General features: G+C 53.0%; 1 pseudogene; it reads left to right on the top strand.

Moving 5' to 3' along the window:
- LOC131586345 (uncharacterized) overlaps window positions 1-22,495 on the top strand; it is a 982,094-nt pseudogene that overhangs the window by 96,945 nt on the left and 862,654 nt on the right.

The following is a 22,495-nucleotide window of genomic DNA, read 5'->3' as shown; positions in this document are numbered from 1 at the left end:
GAGTGGCTTGAGCTCCCCAACTACATTGTTATGGTGCTGGAGCGCCCGGAGCGGTGTCAGGACCTGCGGCACTTCATTCGGGCACGGAGGTTCCTGTCCGAGGAAGAGGCACGGGAGCTGTTCCGGCAGGTCCTGGCAGCCGTGCGGCACTGCACCAGCTGCGGGGTCCTGCACCGAGACATAAAACCGGAAAACATCTTGGTTGACCTGGACACCGGCGAGGCAAAGCTGATAGACTTCGGCTGTGGCACCTACCTTCAGGAGACAGTCTACACTCAATTTGCAGGTGAGCCCACTCAGGGGCAGGCTCCCGGTCCTGGCATCTCCTGGCCCAACATCTCCTGGCCCAGCCTGGGTGTGGCAGGAGGGATTCTCCCTTTTGCTGCCAGTCACAGGACTGAGTCTTCAGCCAAGTTGCTTTTGAGCAGAGCTGGGTGGGGACCCATCTTCCAGCCCTGCTGGCAGCCTTTGCCTGCCACTCTGCCCAGGACTGGGGCTGGGGCAGCCAGCCGGATAAAATCCCAGGTGGGTGGGGCTAGCAGAGAGGGGGAGCCAGGACCTGTGCACCAGCTGGTTTCGTGTGCAGGTGAGAATGGGCTTGGACTGCTCTGCTCACCTGCTTTGCCTTGGTTCATAATATTTTTTGGGCAATGCCAGCAGGGAGGATGTGGGTATGGTTTGTCCCCAGCACTGAGTGGGTATTTCCCTTTGTGTGTCATGGTCCGGCCTTGCCAGGGTTTCTGCTGCCCTCTTCCAGCACCAGTGGCTTCTTTTCCAGCCCTGGGTTTGTACCCAAGTCCCAGGTGCTGGCGAGAGGGCAGCAGGTCACCCCATGGGCCACTGGGGAAGCCCCCACATGCCCAGGGATGCTGGGGTCAAGCTCTGGGAGCAGCAGCATCCCCCTGATGAGCTCCATCCATATTCCATAGGAACACCATCATACAGCTCCCCGGAATGGAACGACTTTGGGTGGTACCATGGCGAGGCAGCGACCGTCTGGACCCTGGGCACCCTGCTGCACGAGATGGTCTGCGGGGAGCACCCTTTCAGGAGGGGCAGGAACATCAGATGGGGCCAGCTCCCGCTGCCACAACGGCTCTCCCAAGGTGAATCCTCATCTCTGGGCACAGGGGGAACACCAGTGTTGGGAGACAGCAGCGGGCTCGTGAGCATCCCGCTCTGGCAGCTGCTGAGGAGGTGGCACATGTCCTGCTCTGCTGCTCTCCTCCAAAACAAAAAAATTAATGGGAAAGTTTAGGCCCAGCTCTGAGCACATCCAGCGTGGCCTGGGCACGGGAATAGTGGGACAAAGCAGACAGGAGCCTTCTGCAACTGACCAGTGGTTTGTGGTTTCTCTCCCCAGATTGCCAGCTTCTGATCAGGTGGTGTTTATCCCTGAACTCCTTGGACAGGCCTTCATTAGAAGACCTGTTCCATGATCCCTGGATGCAGGATATTCATCAGCCCTAGAAGAAGGGAGAGAGCCACAGGCACAGTGATGCAGGGACCTGGTAAGTTACAGCTCCACACATGCCCTGGCAATCAGCAGCAAAGAAACCCAGACTTTTTTGTCCTGCCTGTGTCACTGCACTGGGCTCATCAAATGGGAACACACAGCCCTTGTGCTGGAGCTGAGCTGCTCTGCCCAGCACTGGTGGGCACCATCTGAGCTGGTTTTGCCTGTCCTGGTTCACTGACAGCCGGGCCCTGGGCAGAACCCTGACAGCCTGGTGTCACCCCAAGGAAGAAGGAGCCCCTGGAGAAACTGGACCAGGTGGGGCTGCTGCTGCTGCTGGAGACATGGAGGAAAACAGCAAGGATGACATCCTCTTCCTCCACCTGGCCAGCGGCAGCTGGCGATGATGGACTTTGATTCTGGCACCTTCTTCAAAGCCAGGCCCCACAGTGAATTTTCAGGTCAGTCCAGACCCAGGGGGATGCTCCCAGATTTGTGCATTGGCCGGGAACCAAAGGTTTCCCCTTTGCTGGGGCAGATGCAACTGATTCCTCAGTGGCTGCCCAGCTGGTTTTTGGCAGGGCTGGGGACATGGGCTGGGGTGGTTACGAAATGGGAGTGGGATCCTGGCCCTGCCAACAGCCCCCACCACCCACCGTGCCCTGGGCTGGGGCTGGGGCAGCCAACCTGACACAAACAAACCCCCATGGCAGGAGCACAGGTGGGACTCCAGAACCTGAGCACGGCTGCTTTGCTGTGCAGGCAAGGAAGGGCTTGGGCTGCTCCACTCCCCTGCTTTGCTTTGGGATCACCGTGATTTTGGGGGACAGTGCAGGGGGAAAGGGAGCAAGCATGGGCTTCCCTCACCCATGGGTGGGTTTTTCCCCAGAGTGTAGGGGCTGGGCCTTGCTCAAGCTTCTGACAGAGATAAGATTTTTTACCATTTTTCTTGTTTCCCCTTTTTGTCTGTAATCTGTTTTCATTAATTTGTTGTTTGTTTTTCTAAAGGAAGCGTTCTAGGTGGGATCCAGTCTGGATCGGGAAGTGCTTGGGACCAGCTGTGGCGTGGATGGGCTGTGCCCTTGGAGAAGACTGAGGACATCGTTTGGGACCAGCTTTTCTTCTGGCAGCGGATGGTGTGAGGTGGGTCCTCATCTCCCTGGCATGGGTGGGACAAGAGCTTTTGGGAGATGGCAGCGGGCACAGGAGCATCCCGCTCTGGGCAGCTGCTGAGGGGCTGGATCTGCCGTGGCTGGCTGCAGGCTGGGCACATGTCCTGCCCTCCTGCTCTGCTCCCAAAGGCAGCAGTGATGGGCAGCTTTGGGCCCAGCTCTGAGCACGGCCAGCATGGCCTGGGCACCGCGGCTGGCTGGGACAAGGGGACAGGAGCCTTCAGCTGACGGGCGGTTTCTGCTTTCTCTCCTTGCAGCCGGGCTCTGCGGATGCTGAGGCTGCTCTGGGCTCTGCCAGGGCTCTGCTGGGCTCAGCACCGGGCCGGGATCAGCCAAAGAAGAAACGGTGTGACCTGCAGCACAGACTGGAGCATTTTGGCAATGCAGCTCAAGTCTGCAGAGTGACCACCTCCAAGGGAAAACATGACACCCCCCAAAAATTAAACTTGTTCCATAACTTCTGAAATGAAATCAATCTGGGATGACCCCAAATGACATTTTTCATCTTGCTCAAGCTGTAGCTCAGAACAGTTCTATTCTCTGAAGGAGTTCTGTCCCCCACCTGCCTTTTACTTCACAACTGCTCCCTCCTTTCCCCCAGTGAGTTCCCAGCCCATCACAGTCTCCATCACACTGCAGCCTTCCTTGATGCCCCTCACCATGAGGAAGGCCAAGCCCCAGTCTCAGGGACTCATCCTGTCAGTGGCTGAAGAGCAGCAATGTCTGTCTGTGCCAGGGGCTCTTGGATGTCTCTGTATCCATGGACAGAAGGGTCTGTCTGTGCCAGGGGCTCTTGGATGTCTCTGTATCCATGGACAGAAGGGTCTGTCTGTGCCAGGGGCTCTTGGGTGTCTCTGTATCCATGGACAGAAGGGTCTGTCTGTGCCAGGGGCTCTTGGATGTCTCTGTATCCATGGACAGAAGGGTCTGTCTGTGCCAGGGGCTCTTGGATGTCTCTGTATCCATGGACGAAAGGTCTGTCCTTGCAAAGGTTTCCATAATATCTTTGTACCCGTGAGTATGGAATGAACACACAGAGTGAAAGTGTCAGTCACGTTGTTTGCACACTCCTTCCTTTCCATACAAGACACATCCATGCACACCCCCACGTACAGATAGATTAAAAGGATAGGGATGGATAGAGATTTCCCACAGAGCTCTAACTTTGGCATAACTCACCTTGTAAGCCATGGCCAGGGTATTATTTTTCCCAGCTCTGTGAGAGTAGTTGTCCAAGAGCTGTAGGGAACAGCATTTAGAAGCAGTTTCAGGATTTCTAGGCAGGAAAGGGAGCAGACAACCATCCACATAACTCACCATATTCATCAGGATGGGCTGCTGGTACTTTAGGAATATGGCACAATGGAGACATGAGACTTGGGATAATCCCAGCTCTCTGTGGATCTGTGCAAAGGTGGAGCAGCAGAAACACCTTGTGTCTTCTTTGGGGACACAAGGTCCAAGGAGCTGGGGTGGCAGAGCGTGACCTGGGCTGGTGGCAGGTGAAGTCCCATTTCATGACATCCCGGAGTGGCACAGGACAAAGCTCAGAGCACCCACAGCCCCACTGAGGAAGTCCTTGGAGTGCTGCACATCCCATAAGGAAAAGCTGCATTCACTCAGTCCATTGGGATTTATCACTTCCATTTGCAACACTTTAGGTCCAAGTTTCAAACTGCAAAATTTTTACACTCAAGACACAGTCATGAAGAACATGTATTTCAATTTCCTATTCCTTCAACTGCAGTGTAAAATATCTTAATATTGGAAAACATCCATCAAATCTGTATAGAAAGGCAGCTAATGGATCCTTTCCACTAGCACGTGTACAAACTAAGGAACTAAAATCAAAGCTGAGTTCTCTTTTTCAAAAGATTGGTTACCTCTTTCTTACTCCAGAGTTATAGATCATTTTTCACTACACATTTGGGGGTAATTTTTATCTTTCATATTTTTTCATGTTTTCTTTTTTGTTTTGTTTTTTTGTTTTGTTTATTTGGGTTTTTTTTTACAGAAAACATGCCCTAGAAAAGGCATGTCCTTTGCTCCTGGTTCCCCTGTGGAGCAGCTCCCTTCCTGCTGGCTGAGCTGCTCAGGCAGAGCCCGGCAGCTCCTGGCCCTGCAGGGCTGAGGCTTTTCCCCATTGCTGGGCACAGACTGATGGAGCAGCACTGCTGAACACGGGCACACGCAGAGGGAGCAGAGCAGCTGCCTTTGCCCACCTGAAGCTCCAAGGCCAAACTCTGAGCAGGCACGGCTGGAAGAGACTCGCAGGCTCCCTGTTGGCTCTGCTGCCCCACTTGTGCCCGGCCCAGCTCTGCGTGAGGCAGAGGGAGAACAAGGGGCAGCTCCCTCCCAGCCCCAGCCCAGGGACCCCTCCAGCCCCGGGCCTTGGGGCACTGTCAGCACCCGCTGCTCCAGCCACCGCTTCTGCTGGCACTGACAGCAACAACCAAACTGGGGCTGGTCCCCAGGGAGCAGCAGCAGTGCCTGGATCTGATCCCTCAGCCTGGGGCAGGGCCCCTGGGGGAACAGAGGGCACAGCAAGAGGGACAAAACCAGTCAGGGTCAGAGACTGGGAAAAGCCAGAGCTGGGAGCAGGAACAGCTGCTTCATTGCACTCTTGGAGAAAGCTCTTGGCTGGGTCAAAGCACTGAAAGGTGTGAAAGGCAGAGAGGAGGCCACACCAAACAATGCTCCTGTTTTCACACCTTCCTGTAATAAATGGAAATGATTAGTGCTAACTAAATTGTAACTATTTGGAAAGTTATTATTAGGAGCAATCAAGGGAATTGGTGTTACAAGGCAGATGTAGCCCTCTACAGATGTTACATGTTAAAATTAAGGTACAGAATGTAGTTTTGAGATAAGAAATGCCCTAAGACAAAACTGACCTTGAGATGGATGAAGTTGGAATGACTTTAGGCATAGGGCCTGAAAATTATAAAATATAAGACTAATTAGTGGAGCACAATGCTTACTTACATAACACAAAGCTTAGGACACATGCACAGCCTGTAAGGTTATCCAGAGGACAACGAGGATGAGTGTAAGCCTTCGTCCAAAAAACCACCAAAACAAGACAGAAGACCCCCTAGCAACAAGTGAAGCATGTGCCATGAAGAATAGTGATATTAAATCAATGAATTGGAAATAGGAGGAGACTTATGGGAAACATTAATGAATAGGTATAAGCATACAGTATATAATTTTAGTTTGAATTACTTTGTTTTGGTATGTGAGGCGGGGTGAGAAGCCCTCCCTGTACCCTGGTCAGTTTTGCTTATGCTTTAATCATAATTACAGGCAAATTATATTCACAAATATATATCTATGTATCTGAAGTTATTCACTAAATTGTACTCTTTTACTAAATTGTTTTCCTTTTATACCAAATTGCTATTCAGGCCACTAAATAGTATTCTTTTATTAAATTGTATCCTTCTATTCAATTCACTAAATTGTATCTTTTTTTTCCCTTGTTATTAAATTGCTGTTAACCTAATAGCTCTTGTTGTCTTATTTTAATTTCATTTATAATAGCACCAAGCAGAAAAGGGGTTGACTGAGAGCAAGCAAACTTAACTTTCTGCCAGGACACAAATTTAGAGGGCAAAAAACTAAAAAAACCCACAGCATCAGCCCAGCTTCCCAGTGAGAAGGGTTGGAACTCTCTGCCCTCAACACTTCCCCAGCAGCTTTACAAAGGGAACTGGGATCTGAGCTGTGCCCTCTGAAACAACAGAGCCAGCCTCCCTTCAGGCTGAGAAGCCACAGCCTCAGTTACAGCCCCGGGTGCCTCCTGTGCCCCAGGGAATGGCCCGGCTCACCTGGCCCAGCCCGGCCCGGCTCACCTGGCCCAGCCCAGCCCGGCCCGAGCAGCCCGGACTGGCCTCAAGGGATGGGCTCCACCTGCCCGCTGTGCCCACAGGCCAGGCCCAAGGGATCACAAGAGGCTTCCTCCCAGCTTTGCAAAACTCGGCCAAGAGTGTCCCCTTTACTGTGCTGAGAAGAGTAAAAAACCCTCTTAATTTAACCCCACTGCACTCCTCATGGGGGATCCCTGCACACCTTAGGAGAGAGCCCAAATTTTCCCTGTGTGCCTCATGAGGTGCAGGCCCAGGTGATGCCACTGAAGGAAATGTGCCCTCACAGCCCAGGGACGCTCAGCATGGGCTCCCCCAGCCCCTCGGGGCCCCAACACTGGTCACGGCAGCCCCTGCCTGGCTCCTGCCTGCCCACACCGTGGGCACCCCCAGCTGCTCCTGGACATGGAGCTCAGCCAGGGCTGGTGCTGTGTGGGCTTTGCTGGTGGTACCAGCCAGACACTGGGGTGAGAGCTCCATCTCTTTATTAGAACAAAAAACATGGGCCAACCCCTGCTCTGGTGCACAGGGGCTGCCCAATTTCAGTCCTGGCCAGGGACCAGGGCCCGGGGGCTCACGGGCAGAGGGTCTCGATTGAGAGGTGTGGGTCTTGGGATGCCCTCAAGATGGGGATGCAGATGCAGCTTGGCACATGGGGACAGATGTGAAGAGCGAGGATAACAGATGCAGCTTCTCAGTGAATGAAGTATTTCGCCAGACTTCTGAAGCTGCAGAGGCACTCCTGTGGAGAGAAGAGGTGGCTGAGGCCCCCAGCTGCCGCTGGCACACAGGGACCCTCCTGCACAGCAGGGCCCAGAGCTGCCAAGGCTCCCCAGCACGGCTGGAGCTGCTGGCACAGCTTGGCCCAGCTGGACAGCTGCCCCTCAAGGCCCTGGAGAGCAGGGGATGGCTCTGGACAGGGTCCCTGGCCAGGAGTGGGCCCCAGAGCACCTCTGCCTTTCAAGGACAATCTCGTCCCCGCTCTTTCTCCTGCCCACCTTGCTTTGCCTCTGCCCGCTGCTCCTGGGGCTGCTCTTGGCCAGGCAGCCTCAGTGGCAGCCAGCACTGGCTGCAGCCCCAGCGGGCTCCCCAGGACAAGGCCCAGCAATTAAGAGGCCAATGAAAGGCCTGGGCAGCAGCAGAACTCTCAGCAGAGTTATTTGGGCAACCAAGGACAACCCACAAGTGCATAGCAGCCTCACTGGGTATGTTTCCTGACTATGAGCAGCCTTTCAAGAAGCTGGAGGGTGGGGATGAACAACAACTTACTGTTTCATGTCCTTCCACCACCACCGGCATCCAACAGAGCAGAGGACTATGGAAAGTGGCACTGTGAACAGTATCACTACAGTGCCTATCATGCAGGACTTGCGCACATCCTGCGGGCAGAACACTCTTGGGGTGCTCGGTGAATTCTCAGCATTTATATTTGACTTGCCAAGCGCTTCTGTGGGAGCAATGGGCAGCGTGAGCCTGTGCTGTGCTCCACTGCTGAGCTGGCAGCACGCTGGATATGGCCATGACGTTCTCTGTTTCCCCCAGAGCTGGGGCCTGCAGGCACCTTGCCAGCCCTTGGCACAGGCTGTGCCATCCAACAAAGCCCAGAAAGCTGGGAGCAGAGCCCAGGGACAGCGCAGCTGCTTGGGCAGTGGCTCCTTCCAGGGACACGGGCCAAACCCATCCCTGAGCAGCCACTGCCACCCCTGACCCTCCCTGCTCCGTGACAGCTCCCCCAGCCCAAGGGGACAGAGCCAGGCCCTGTCAGGGGCCAGTGCAGCCCCTGCCCAGTTGGGAGCCAGGGCTGGCTGTGGCCCTGGGCTCGTGGCAGGGCTCCTGCTCGGGGCTGCTCCTGTGCCTTGGGCCTCTGGATGCTTAGGGCCAGCTCTGGGAGCAGCTGCAGTGGGATGGACATTGGTGCACGAGTCCCATTTCCCAGGGGCTGGGAATGAGCTCCAGAGGCCTGGAAGCTGAGGTGCCTCCAGCTTTGGCTTCTGACGGGCCATGCAAGGGCAGGCCCTGCGGGAAGAGTTGCTGGCACACAGCCCCACTGAGGGCTGAGCCCAGCACAGCAATTACCTCCTGTGCCTGGGCCTGGCATCTCCTCCTTTCCTGCATCAGGAGCTGGCACAGAGCCATTGCTTCCTCTAGCCATCGTCTGCACAGACATTTGCTCCAGCACTTCAGAAAGGAAAAGGGACAGCTGGATAAGATAGAACTGTTGGCCATTAGGGGAAGTGGAATCTTCAGGAGGCAATACTTGTCAAATCATGGATAAGGGCAAGGAAAACACCCAGGTTATTGGGGCTGGGCCAGGGCCCTCCCTCCACCAAACAGCCCCTACACCCGATCTAGCCCAAGAGTGGGAAATTGCAGGGGATCTCAGGCTGTTTATGACCCTTGCTTCAGTTTGGGCTCCCTATCAGCTGATGCCAAATGCCTTCCTGCAGAGGCTGGGGAGAAGCTGCAGCCAGGCCAGGCTGGCAAACAGCCCTGCAGGCCATGAAAGCAGCAGCGGGGCAGAGAGGCTGACATGGATTTGCTTCCTGCTGTGCCGGGCATGGTGTGTCCAGATGTGCAGAGAAAGCCCCCGGCTGCTGAGTCTCAGGAGATGGCTGAGGGACATGGACCCACCACGGCGTCTCTCCAGATCACTCAGCATCTTATCCAGAAGTTGGGATGCCTCCAGGGATTTCTTGTCTTCTGTGTCTTGGTTCTTCCATCTAGGAGGACCTTAATGGAAAGTAGTTCCATTTCTCCTTCAGTCCAGAGCGGCAGTGAATGCACCTGGGTGACTGGTGCCCTCCAAGGCACTCCCTCATCTCTGCCTTCCACTCAGGAGCAGGAGCAGGGGACCACGTGCCTGCAGTGGCCCCACAATGGGATGGAAGGAGCCCCTTGCATGGCAGTCAGGGGAGAAAGGACTCCCTGGAGCTGCCAGCAGCTCTGAACAGAGCTCCAGGCAGGGCCAGGGCTTGGCAGTGGCGGCCAGAACAGCTCAGGCTCCCTGGGGCCAGAAAGGAGCCACACAAGGCACAGCCCTGGGGCACAGCCCTGGGCCCGGCCCCTTCCCTCTCTGCTCTTCTCTGTGGCTGTACAGAGCACACAGAAGGAGACACTGGCATTGCACATGGGAAGAAGATTGACAGCTAAATGCTCCTTCCTCCCACTGACAGCAATGCTGTGGGATCACTCAGGGCTCCAGAAGGGAGCAGAGCGAGGTTTCCAGAATCCATCAACCTTCAGACTCTTAAGGGGAATGGCACGTGAGTGAGCTCTTGCCACCTTGACACTGATTGTTCTGTGCAGAAAGGGACATTGAAAACTTGCCTCCAACATTCTCCATGGATCTGAAACCATTATGTGCCAAGGCTTCCAGATGCTCCATGTCACGATCCCAATCTAGAAGGGAGCACAGATCAGAACCATTCCATGGTGTGCTGGGATCCCCTTCTGCCTTAGGGAACTGGACACTGCAAGTGGGTCAGGTAAGGCTGTGGGAGCCAGATGTCAATGGACATGGCCAAAGCAGCAGAGGGGCCTGAGGAGCTCTGGGCTGGCTCTGGACACTCTCCAACATCTTTGCAGGCCCTGTGCAACATCCCTGGATGGGTGGCAGGACCTGCCCCGGGCCCCTGAGGATTCTCTCCCTCCCATAGAGTAAACCCTCCCTAAAGCGCTGGGGAAAACCATCCCCAACACTTCCCAGGGAGAAGGGAGCACTGCCCAAAGAAAGGGAAGCCAGGCCGCCGGCTCACCTGCTCGCCCTGCTCGCCACGGAGCAGCCTGGGCAGCCCTGTCAGGCAGGGCCACTGCCAGGAGGAGCAGGAGGAGGAGGCGCAGAGCAAAGGCCATGGTGCCTTGCCCACTGCCAGTCCTGCAGCTCTTGCTGCCACCACTGTCCTGACACCGCTGTCCCAATGTCAGCACCGCTGCTGCCGCCGCCGCTGCTGCCACAACAGTCGTGGTCAAGGACTGACTGCTCGGTCCTTGTGGTGCTGTGCAACCACGGGGCTCTGGGACCTCTGTGACCTCAGAGCCTGCTGTCACCTCAGCCTGCTGTCACCCCAGAGCCTGCTGTGACCTCATGGCCAGGGTGGAATTGTGTGGGGAGTGGGATCTGCCTTCTTCACTAGGGAGCTCATCCTGCCCTGCAGCTCTGTCCAAGGCCTATTACAGGGTCCCAGCCCAGCTGATCTCACAGGCTGGGGGATGAAGGGATGGAGAGCAGCCCTGCTGAGAAGGACTTGTGGCTGCTGCAAGGTGAGAGGCTGGACATGAGCCAGCCATGTTCCTCCAAAGGAGGGTGCCCAGCAGCTTGAAGGAGGTGATTCCACCACCCCTCTGCTCTGGTGTGAGCCCACCTGGAGTACTGCATCCACCTCTGGGTGCCCAGCACAGGAAGGACATGGTCCTGTTGGAGCTGGTCCAGAGGAGGGACAAAATGCTCTGAGGGCTGGAGCCCCTCTGCTTTGGAGACAGGCTGGGATAGCTGGGGGTGTTCAGCCTGGAAGAGAGAAGGCTCCACAGAGACCTGATTGCTCCCTTTCAGTACTTTAAGGGGGCTTGTAAAAAAGACAGGACAGAAATTTTAGTAGGGCCTGTTGTGACAAGACTGAGGGGGAATGTTTTCAATCTAAAAGACAATAGCCTCAGACCAGATATAAGAAAGAAACTCACATTTTTTACACTGGGGGTTTTGAAAACCTGATACAGGTTGCCCAGAGAGGTGGGCATCCATCCCTGCTGACATTCAAGCTCATGCTCTGAGCAACCTGATCTAAAAATGTCCCTGCTCACTGCAGGGCACTGGACTAGATGGCCTTTAAATGTCCCTTCCAAGCCAAGCCATTCTGTGCTGCTGTGCACCAGCAGAGCAGTGCTGGAATAATGCTGGGGTGATGATGCTGGCACCTGTGTTTTGGTAGTTGTGCCATTTAGCTGTTGGCCAAGAGAGGATTGATGGGCTGCACAGTGAAGTCTGCAAAGAACAGTGTGCTCAAGGAGAAACAGGAGAGGAACATGGCTTCCAGTTCAGATAAATGCCAGCATTTTGCTGCCCATTCCTTGCTAAAAAATAAAGGAATGTCCTGAAGATCCCTTCAATGTGGGTGCACTATTGGCTGTATCAGTACTTGTGTTCTGCAAAACAGATGAGTTGTTACAGCTTCCTGCCCCATTTATCACTGGATAAAACCCAAATACTGCATTGCTCCATGTCTACTTTCTTCCAAGTAAAGGCAGATTTTGTTCATTCTTGAGTGGGACATATTCATCTGTTGACAAGCAAATTCTTCTTGCCATTCACACAATGTTGATTTGCTCTAATTGGATTGTAATTAAGACCTACCTCTCACTTTAATTGAGGTTGATGGATTGTGAGGCAAAGTGTTGCATGATTTGCCCTGGAGAGAGTTTTTCTCTAATTCAATGACATATGAAGACAGGTGTAGCCTACCATACTTGTGGCATTAGTCTCCCACTCTGTCCTTTCCTCTCACCCAAGGGGAGGATCGAGGTCTGCAGGTCTCATCTGTGCACTGAAAGAGTTAATATCTCACCCAGACCTGCAGATGCTCATGATGGTTTCTGCCGGGCAGTGGCCGAAGCAGTCACGGTGATGGATTTCAGGCCGCGCTGGGGCTGTGCCAAGATCTCAGGGGGCCCGGCCAGAACAGTCGTGGCTGTTCTGCCCCCATGGCTGGTCCCAGGCCCCTGCTCCCTTCAATTCCAGCTGCGGGCCGATGGCTTCCCCTCCCTGTGCCCGGCAGCCGCTGGGGCCGCGCGGGCCGTGGTGAAGGGGCCTGGCCCAGCCCAGAGCCGCTCCCGGGGCCTGGCGGAGCCCGGCTCGGTGCAGGCCAGGCTGGAGCAGGGCCGGCCTGACCAGCACCCAGTTAACTCTTCACAGCTGGAAAGAGCAGAGAGCTTTCCTGGCCTTGCCTGTCTTTAAAATGGGGATTTCACACAGGAGGATCCAGCTTCTAAATGGTTTCATAGGTTGTCAATACTCAGAGCCAGCCAGCTATTGGTTTTGCTAAGCACAGAGGAAGCTCTTTGCAGCTCCCTCCTAGAAAAATCATTTGCATGGGTGGCTTCTTCCCTCCTCACCAAGTATCAACTAATACAAAACAAGCACAGACACTCAGGGTGTAACAGGAAGCAATTTTGAAGCAATTGTTTTAAAGCAAAATCAGTTATTAAACAGAGATTGATGTCACTCCCCCAGACCACTGGAGAGGGACAGTGACTCTGCCACCTCCCCCCTGGCCAGCCCATTCCAATTCCCAATCAGCCTTTCTGGGAAGAACTCCTTCCTATTGTCCAGCCTAAACCTGCCCTGGTGCAGCTTAAGGCTGTGTCTCCTTGTCCTGCCCTCCAGCAGATCCCCACTCGCAGCCAGCTTGGTGTCATCTGCAATTTGTGAGTGCTGGACTCGACCCCCTCAGCCAGACCCTGAGTGAAGATATTAACCAGGACTGGGCCCAGCACAGATCCCTGGGGACACCACCAGGGACTGGACACCAGCTGGATGCAGCACCATCCCCACCACTCTCTGGGCCCGGCCTCCAGCCAGTTCTGCAGCCAGCAAAGAGTGCTCCTGTCCAAGCCGTGGGCTGCAGCTTTTCCAGGGAATGCTGTGGCTCTCCGTGTCCAAGGCCTTGCTGAAGTCCAGCTCGACACATCCAGAGCCTTTCCCGCACCCACCAGGCGGGTCAGCTGGTTATAAAAGGAGATCAGGTTGGTCAGGCAGGACCTGCCCCTCCTAAAGCCACGCTGGCTGGGTCTGAGCCCTGGGCCATCCTGGAGGTGCCGTGGGATGGCACTCAAGGGGATCTGTTCCAAAACCTCACCAGGCACCGAGCTCAGGCTGACAGGCCTGCAGTTCCCCAGAGCCTCCTGCCAGCCCTTCTTGGGGATGGGCTCACACTGGCACCTCCAGTCCTCTGGGACCTCCCCAGTGAGCCAGGACTGATGAGGAGAAATGATGGAGAGCAGCTTGGGGAGCTCATCCACCAGCTCCCTCATCCCCTAGCATGGATCCCATCCGATCCCATCCACCTGTGAGCATCTGAGTGGCTCAGCAGGTCTCTGACTGCTTCCTCCTGGATTACAGGGGGCTCTTCTGCTCCCTGTCCCCATCTACCAGCTCAGGAGAACACTTGTCCTGAGGAAAACCTGTCTTGATGTTGAAAACTGGGGCAAAGAAGGTGTTGAGTACCTCAGCCTTTTCCTCATCTTTGGTAAACATATCCCCCCCAATAAGGAATGGAAGTTGTCCGTAGCCTTCCTTTTGCCATTAATGTATTTATAAACACATATTTATTATCCTTCACAGAAGCAGCCAGGTTAAGCTCTAATTGAACTTTCACCTCTCTACTTTTCTTTCTGCATGACCTAATGACATCCTTAAACATTTCCTGAGTTGCCTGTCCCTCCGTCCAAAGGTGATACACCCTCATCTTTTCCCTGAGTTCCTCCAAAAGCTCCCTGCCCAGCCAGGCCGATCATTTTCCTCACCAGCTCAATTTTTGTCACAGAGGGACAGGCTGCTCCTGCTCCTTCAAGATTTCTTTCTTGAAATGTGTCCATCCTTCCTGGAATCCTTTGTTTTAAAAAGCTGTTTTCCTTAAAAAACTCAGTACCTGATTTGGTACTCCCCAAATCTGCATCCTTAGTTGGCTGAAGTCTGCTCTTCCTAAGTCCAGTGTAGGAGTTTTGTTGATGCCCCTCCTTCTTTCACAGAATATTTCAAAACTCAATGATTTCATGGTCACTGTACCCCAGGCAGCCTCCAACCACCACATCCCCCAGCAGCCCTTCTCTGTTTGTGAGCAGCAGGAGACACAGCTTTCCTGGGCAGTGGCAAGAGAAGGAAACCTCCCCAAAGTGCAGCTTGGCAGGTTCAGCCTGGAGGGGAGGAGAAAGAAAAGTCCCTGCCAGGGTAGAATTTTGGTGCAGGAGGTGTCCCAGCGTGAGACTGGACCATGCCATGGCTGAGTGTGCCAGGAGCCGGCAGTCAGTGGGGCCCAGGGATGCTCCAAGGGACTTGGAGTTTTGCTTCTGACTCCTTGAGCAGCTCCTTCAACCTTCTCTCAGTGCCTGAGGGTCCTGGACTCAGCCCCAAATCCAGCCTGGGGTTCATTAAAATACAGAAAGCCTCAGGGGCTCTTTCTCTTCCTTCCGTTGTCTTCAAGTCCAAGGCTTGTGCAGCTGCTTGGAGTCAGTTTGGAGTTCTGTTGAGGAGGAAGATTTGAAAATCTACCCTGTTTTATTTTTTTTAGATCAAGGGCGTATTTTTTTTATTTTTTAGTTGAGAGAAGAGGTGACAGAAGCATTCCCCAATTGATCTTGATGCTGAAAATCTCCTTAGGAGGTCTGGTCACAGGGAAGAATGAGCCCCTTGTGGGCTGCCCCTGTTTGGACAACCTGCTCCTCACCCCGAGCCTCAGCATGTCTGACATCGCCCACCTGGGACTGACATCCCAAAGAATTGAGAACATTTATAAATTTTTCTTTATAATTAATATCTAATAAATTAATTAAAATAAAAATTTAATTTTTACAATAATATTATTCTGCATTTTTATAACCTAATTTTTATATTTATATGAAAGAATTGATACAATTTTAGCAACTAAAAACATTATCGCTCCTTGGTTCAAAGTAGTACAATCCCCTTCATTAATTGGTCACTATTTCTCCCTCTTTATCCTAATTACACCTATTTTTAGTCTTTTGAGCATACTTTTTTATAATTTTCTCAGACAGGGTAAAAGGGGCCACTTTGGGGTCCATGGAGACTTTTCTGGGGAACATTTGGGGCAGTTTTGGGTCTGGGGAGGGAATTTAGAGAGAACTTGGGGGTCTGGAGGACACTTGGGGGAGCCGGGAGGGCACTTGGAGGGGCACTTAGGGATTCTGTGGGACAATTCGGGGTCCGGGGGAGCACTTGGGGGTCCAGGGGGCACTTGGAGGTCAGGGAGGGGAATCTGGGGGCCCTTCGGGGTCCGGGCGGGCACTTGGGGAGCTGTAACAGGGAATCTCTGGGCCGCGGGGGATGATGGGAGTTGTAGGCGCCGGTATAATACGGTTTAATGGGGCCGCGGAGCATCACGGGAGTTGAAGGCGCAGCTCCAATGGATTCCGGTGGGGCGCGGGGCATGACGGGAGATGCAGTCCTGGCTGGAATAGCGCTCTATGGGCGCCGCGGAGCATGATGGGAGCTGTAGTCCCGGAAGTGGCTCGGAAGGCGCGTTTGGCGGTGTGGGGAAGCGCTTGGAGAAAACTTTTGCGTCCGAGCCGTGCTGCAGGTGCTCGGGGCGAATGTATACGGCTCGGGAGCACTTGGGGGGAACCTGGGGAGCTGTAACCGGGCTCTTTAGGGCGCGGGGCACGGCAGGAGGTTTGGGCGTGGAACTGTGTTGTGGGATGATGGGAGATGAATTCCCAGCAGTGGCTGGAAGGGGAATCTGTGGGGTCGGGAACATTCAGGGATCCAGGGACGCTTTGGGGGGTCCCGAACGGGCGCTGAGGGGGCACTCGGGGATCCTGGAGGGTTTGGGAGAGACTTATGGGACCTATGGGGGGCAATCCCGGGGTTCTGGGGAGCGCAGGGCATATTCCCAGTTCCTCACAACCTGGTCTCAGTTGCCCCCTGCAGGCTCCTACTCACTGCCAGTATGATCCCAGTATGATCCCAGTATGATGTCAGTACACAGCCAGCGCCATCTCAGCCACTGCCAGGATGATCCCAGTACAAGCCAGTCCCTGCCAGTGCTGCCACTCCTGGGATCCCCCAGCCCTCTCTGTGTTCCCCCCTCCCGCATCTCCCCAGAGGAGCCCCAAGGGCTGGCAGTCCCCAGCCAGGGTCCCCAGCCAGCCCCAGGTTGGATCTGCAGCCCCCAATTTTCCCAGTTTCCCTCTCCTTTTCCCCGGGCCGGGTTCCCCCCGTCCTCAGCGGGTGGGAGCAGCGGAGAGCCCCGCGCTGCCCATCCCGACCTGTCCCGGCTCCATCCCCGCTCCTGCCGTGGGCTGTGAGGGGTTCGGGAACGGGGCACCGAGGGTGTCACTGCTCCTGGGGGAGGAGGAGGATGGATGGAAGAGGAGGGATGAAGAAGGAGAGAGAGAAGGGATGGAAGTAGAAGAAGGTGGAGTTAGGGAGGATGAAGAGGAGGAAGAAGAGGGACAAATGAAGATCAGGGGAAGTAGAAGGGACCACGAAGTCGAGCACTCCCTGAATACACAGCCCTCCACCTGTGGGATCATCACCCCCCCCATCCCACAGGTGACCAGGGTGGGGGAGCTTGACCTAGATATCCTGGGGGATCCCTAGGTTGGGTTTTATGGGGGGGATGTTTGGAGAATGAAGAACTCCAAAGCTGAGCGGAAAATGCCCCTTGGGGGGACATTGGGGGATCCTGGTGGTGGCTGCTGTCAGAGGCAGCCTGGAGGAGCAGAGCCCTGTGTACCCCAGGACCCCAAAGTGGGGAGCCCAGAGAGGGGAAGCGCCACAATTCACGGGACCCTCAACAGCCTGGAGAGGGGCAGGGGGGACTCCTTGGACCCCCTGCACCCCAAAGCAGGGAATCACGGGACAAGGGACCATGGGAATCCAAAAAGCCTCATCATCCCTAAATGAAGAGATGGAAATGGGGGGGACTTTTTGGATTTCTGGCACTCCCAGCAACCTGGGGTGGGCAGGGACTGAGTAGACAGAGGAACCCCAGTGCAAGCGTGACCCCCAGCAGCTGGGACAGAACCCCTGAACACCACAAGGGAGAGACCAGAGATGGGAAACTCCTGGGAGGCATTTTCAGGGCTGAATCTTGGTGTTTGGGAGGTTTTTATGGACCCCAGATGCCCGGTAACTTCTAGAGATGAACTTGGGCAGGAGGAGCACCCTAACCCAATGTGCTCATGCATTATATTTTTCCCCAAACCAGGATTTTTCATTCCCAAATCTTGGCTGGATGGAGAAGGAGGCTGTGAGGAAGAGGAAGATGCCCCAGGACACCCAGGCAGGTGAGGAGGAAGTCAGTGCCCCTTTCCCCCTCTCTCCTGCTCCATCTCCCAGCCCAGCCTGGCCCCCGGCTGCAGGACAACCCCGCTGCCGACGCCGTCCTGCCGGGGACGCACTGGGGGGATCTCCTTCCCCTTCCCTCTGGCACGGAGGCAAATCCCATCCTCTCCTTGTCCTTCCTCCCCCAGACAAGGAGCTGAGGATGGAGACCAGGGAGGACAAATCCCCACGGCAGAACCTCGTGGAAGAGGCCGTTTTGAGCAGCTCCACAGTAAAGGAGTCCAACAGGGAGGAAAAGCTCCAGAGATCCCGCAGGAGGAGGGGCTCCAAACCCAACCCAGGGTGCTCTGAGGGGGAAAGACCCACCCTGTGCCGGGAAGGCGGCCGGAGATCCAGCCAGGGCTCTGAGCTGGTGGTCCATGAGCAGCTTCAGGATGGGGAGAAGCCCTACAAATGCTTGGATTGTGGGAAGAGCTTCAGCCAGAGCAACCGCCTGATCCGCCACCGGATGATCCACACTGGGGAATGGCCCTACGAGTGTGGGCAATGTGGGAAGGGCTTCAGCTGCAACTCCAACCTCATCACCCACCAGCGCATCCACACTGGGGAGAGGCCCTACGAGTGTCCTGAGTGTGGGAAGAGGTTTCAGACCAGCTCAAATCTCCTCCTGCACCAGCGGATTCACACGGATGAGAGGCCCTTCCGCTGCCCTGACTGTGGGGAGGGCTTCAAGCAAAACTCCAACCTCATCACCCACCGGCGCATCCACACTGGGGAGAGGCCCTACGAGTGTGGGAAATGTGGGAAGAGCTTCAGCCAGAGATCCCACCTGATCATCCACCAGAGGACCCACACTGGGGAACGTCCCTATGAGTGTGGGGAGTGTGGGATGACCTTCAGCCAGAGGTCCCAGCTGACCATCCACCATCTCATCCACACTGGGGAGAGGCCCTACGAGTGTGGTGAGTGTGGGAAGAGGTTTCAGACCAGCTCCACTCTCCTTCTGCACCAGCGGATTCACACGGATGAGAGGCCCTTCCGCTGCCCCGACTGTGGGGAGGGCTTCAAGCACAACTCCACCCTCATCAGGCACCAGCGCATCCACACTGGGGAGAGGCCCTACGACTGTGGGGAATGTGGGAAGAGCTTCAGCCACAGCAACAGCCTGATTCTCCACCAGAGGATCCACACTGGGGAACGTCCCTATGAGTGTGGGGAGTGTGGGATGACCTTCAGCCAGAGGTCCCAGCTGACCATCCACCATCTCATCCACACTGGGGAGAGGCCCTACGAGTGTCCCGAGTGTGGGAAGAGGTTTCAGACCAGCTCCACTCTCCTCCTGCACCAGCGGATTCACACGGATGAGAGGCCCTTCCGCTGCCCCGAGTGCAGGAAGGGCTTCAAGCGAAACTCCCACCTCATCACCCACCGGCGCATCCACACTGGGGAGAGGCCCTACAAGTGTCCCCAGTGTGGGAAGAGCTTCTCCAGGAGCTCTACCTTGACCCAACACCAACAGAGGCACCGGTAAGGGAAGCCCTGTGAGTGCCCCAAGTGCAGGAAGAGCTTCATGTTCTGCTCCAGCTCCATCCCCCATCAGAGGACCCACGTTGGGCAGAGCCCTGATGACCCACGTTCCCAGTGATCTGTGTTGGGAACACACTGGGCTGGAGGTCATTTTATTTTGGTTTCAGTTATCTTTTGATTCATCTTCATCCCTTTAAATCCAACAAATGGTGGTAAAAATCAACAAATTCATCAAAGGCATCTAAAACCTCACATTTTACTAGTGCTTCAAGGCAATCTTGGAGATACTTGGGAGTATTTGAGGGTTGTGGGGTTATTTGGTGGTGTTGTCTCCATTTCTTGGCACTCAAAGAGGTGAGAGGGATCGATCTGTCACCTCAAAACCACTTAATGCCACTGAATCTTTCTCAATCCCTCTCCAAAATTATTCAATTCCACAGCCCCTCAGGGTGTGATGCCTCATGTTTTGGCTTTCATATCTTTCATATTCTGCACTGCCTAGGTTTGTAGTTTTGAACTTCACGTTAAGTGTTAGTGAGCTCTCTTCACAGAGTAGGTAGAAAAAACAATTCCTTTTCTAGCTTGATACCAAGGACAATTGTTATAAGTTCCAGGCCCAAAAGCATAAACAAGGGTGGACTGAAGAGAGAAAACAAGAAGGATGGGACTTCATCATCTGAAGCTGTAACTGGACAATGAACCCAAATATGCAGATGGACCTAAATTTCTAAAAATGTGGGACCTCGTGATGAGTTGTCCATTTTTATGACCATTTTTGCTCCATCTTGGGTGTAGCCCTGGCCAGGCTCTTGTACTGCCCAAGGTGTATCTGTAACGTGCTGGTCGTGAGTGAGGAGACAAAATCCACGACTCATGCTCCAGGTGCTCATCAGACAAAACAGCCTCGTTTATTATTCAGAACTCACTTGAATACCAAATTCAAATTTCCCAGGCTAGACAGCCATTGGCTGATACTTCCCTCCCTGCCGTGCATCCTGGCCAGTGGTGTGCAGTGGTTCAGACATGAATTAGGCTCACTAAATTAAATTTGTGCTAAAATCTATGGCTAAAGAGAATTTACTGCTAAATTAGATTTGTGTTATGTCTAGATTTACCTTGTCCAGTCCTGACCAGCTCTACTGTGACCATACTGTGACAATTCACCCTTTTTGGTTAAATTAAAAAATATAAAATGCTCTCTGTTACCCTATCTGCAAGGGCCCTTTGCAGACATGATAACAGGGACAGCATGGGTTTAATTTGAATGAAGTTTTCTAGTTAACTTGACACAATTAATTCTCTTCAGCTAGCAATATGCTTTGTGTACTGAATTGAGTTTGCAACACTCCCTTCCAGGAGCTGGCAGACAGGATCACAATCCTTTAAGCTAACAAGCCACAGGTTAATTACTTATAGTTAAAAGTTACAACTTAACATTAAAAAACAAGAAAGTATTTAGAACTGAGATTATCCTGAACTCTTTAAACAAGAAACAAAAGCCATTCAACATTTAGAGCCGTGAGAAAAACCCAACTTAGCAGAAAAACAATTTGTAAACAAACAGATTTTAAATGAACTGTCTTTTCAAGAGTCTGATTTTCATGTTGAATAAGTTGTTCTGGTTACTCTTCTTTAATCTGCTCCATCACATCCGTAGAGGTACTGTCAGGAGGGTGTTGTTTGTGGTTTTTGGCTGTATGTTTCACTCTTTCACATTGGTTGCAGCTTGCATTATCACTTCTTTGTCCCTGAGCTGTCCCCTGTGGAATGGGCTTGTGTGGACAGTTTATTTTCCCGTGGCCTTGTTGTCCACACTTGTAGCAATGGGGTGTGAGTTTAACAGCAGCTGTAATAGAATTGGCCAGCATATCCATGTGATGAGATCCACTCCCAACCTTAGCACATGCTGTAATCATCTCCTCCAGAGATGGATTCCCTTGAGGTACTGCAGCTATAATTTTTATATAGTCTTGGTTTGCATTATCTTGTGCCAGTTGTAGCATTAATTGACCCCTTGCTTCACTGCATATATAGCTCATTGGGGTTTTATCTTCTACTTGAATAGCTTTGGGTTGGCACTGACAAGTTGGTAATTCTTGTTAGAGCTCACATTGCTAAGTCTTTCACTTGTGTTAGAATTGCAGAGTTCAAGCAAGCCTGGGTTTGGGGATCTTCTGATACTGCTGAATGATTTATTGTATGAACAGCCTTAGCTACTTTGCTTTCTGGGGTCCCACCACACATTCCTCCCTTTTGTTTTTCAGTAATTCCTGTTAAAGTGCCATGTGCTCTTTCCACATTGGTTTTATTGTTATTTGAGGAACGCCAGTGTGGTGTGTTACACTCCAGGGCTGTAGGAAATGTTTTGTTTTCTGTGAGATGTGTGTTGTTTTGATGCTATGAGGGATTCTCAAAACAGCAAAGGCTGACTGCCAGTGTGCAATGGCATCCCAACCCTTTTCTCTTGTGTGTTTTATAGCACATATTGCTGATGAAAAGGTATCTGTGGATAAATGTACATATTTTAAATGTCTAAATTCAGGGATGTGTGTGACATGGGTTTAGCAGATTTGTAAGGCATGCAGTCCATGAGGGTTTGCTCCCATCTGCAGTGGTGCAGTGTGGCCCTGGTGTCCTGATGGGACACTTGTGGATGGGTTCTTTTTCCCCCTTGGACTGAAGATTGACGAGAGAGAGGCAGTTTTCTCTTGTTTGGACTTGGTTGTTTATTCTTCTTTTATCTCCATTACATGTATACAGGGTACAAGGAGCCACAAGCAGCTATGTGCACTAAGATAGAAAAGTGCAAAATGACTAAAAAAGATCTTCTTCAAGGTTTTTTATATGTTCATTTACCCAATTAACAAATGCCAAGGAGATATTTTTTCTTAGTGACCCAATGACCCAACACCTGTGTGCTGCACTGCAGCATTCTCTATCCAATCACCTACTACTACCCAAAAACCTCTAGAAGAAGAAGATGAAGAAGAAAGAAGGACAAGAGACAACACCCTGAATCCTCCATCTTGTCCTCTATTTTCTAAAAAAGTTTAAACTCCAAACCTGAACTTTTTCACGCAATGACATAAGAAATCTCTCTAATCTACACACTTACCCTCCTGGTTTTTCTATTTAACAGTTGTTTTCACAGTGTTATATGAAATTCAGAGTTTTCTTGGATGTCAGAGCCAGGCATCAGAGATAAGGGCACACTCTCAGTGCCTGTGATTACAACAGTAAACCAAGTTGAATATTGTTAAGTGTTATTCCACTGTTAAATCCTGAAGTCATATGTTATAAGTCAGCTTAAATACTGTTAAGTGCTTTTGCTAAATTGTGATGTTTGTGGTATAAATTAAGGCATAAGTGAAGTCCTGTTAAGTTTGATCTCTGTTAAGCTCAAACACACACACACACACACACACAGAGGGACGGTTCTGGGTTCATTTCTGGTTGG

This window comes from Poecile atricapillus, chromosome 19 (assembly GCF_030490865.1).
Source record: "Poecile atricapillus isolate bPoeAtr1 chromosome 19, bPoeAtr1.hap1, whole genome shotgun sequence".
NCBI classification, from domain to species: domain Eukaryota; kingdom Metazoa; phylum Chordata; class Aves; order Passeriformes; family Paridae; genus Poecile; species Poecile atricapillus.
The sequence above is the reverse complement of the archived record's forward strand: the minus strand, read 5'-3'. Positions and strand labels throughout refer to the sequence as shown.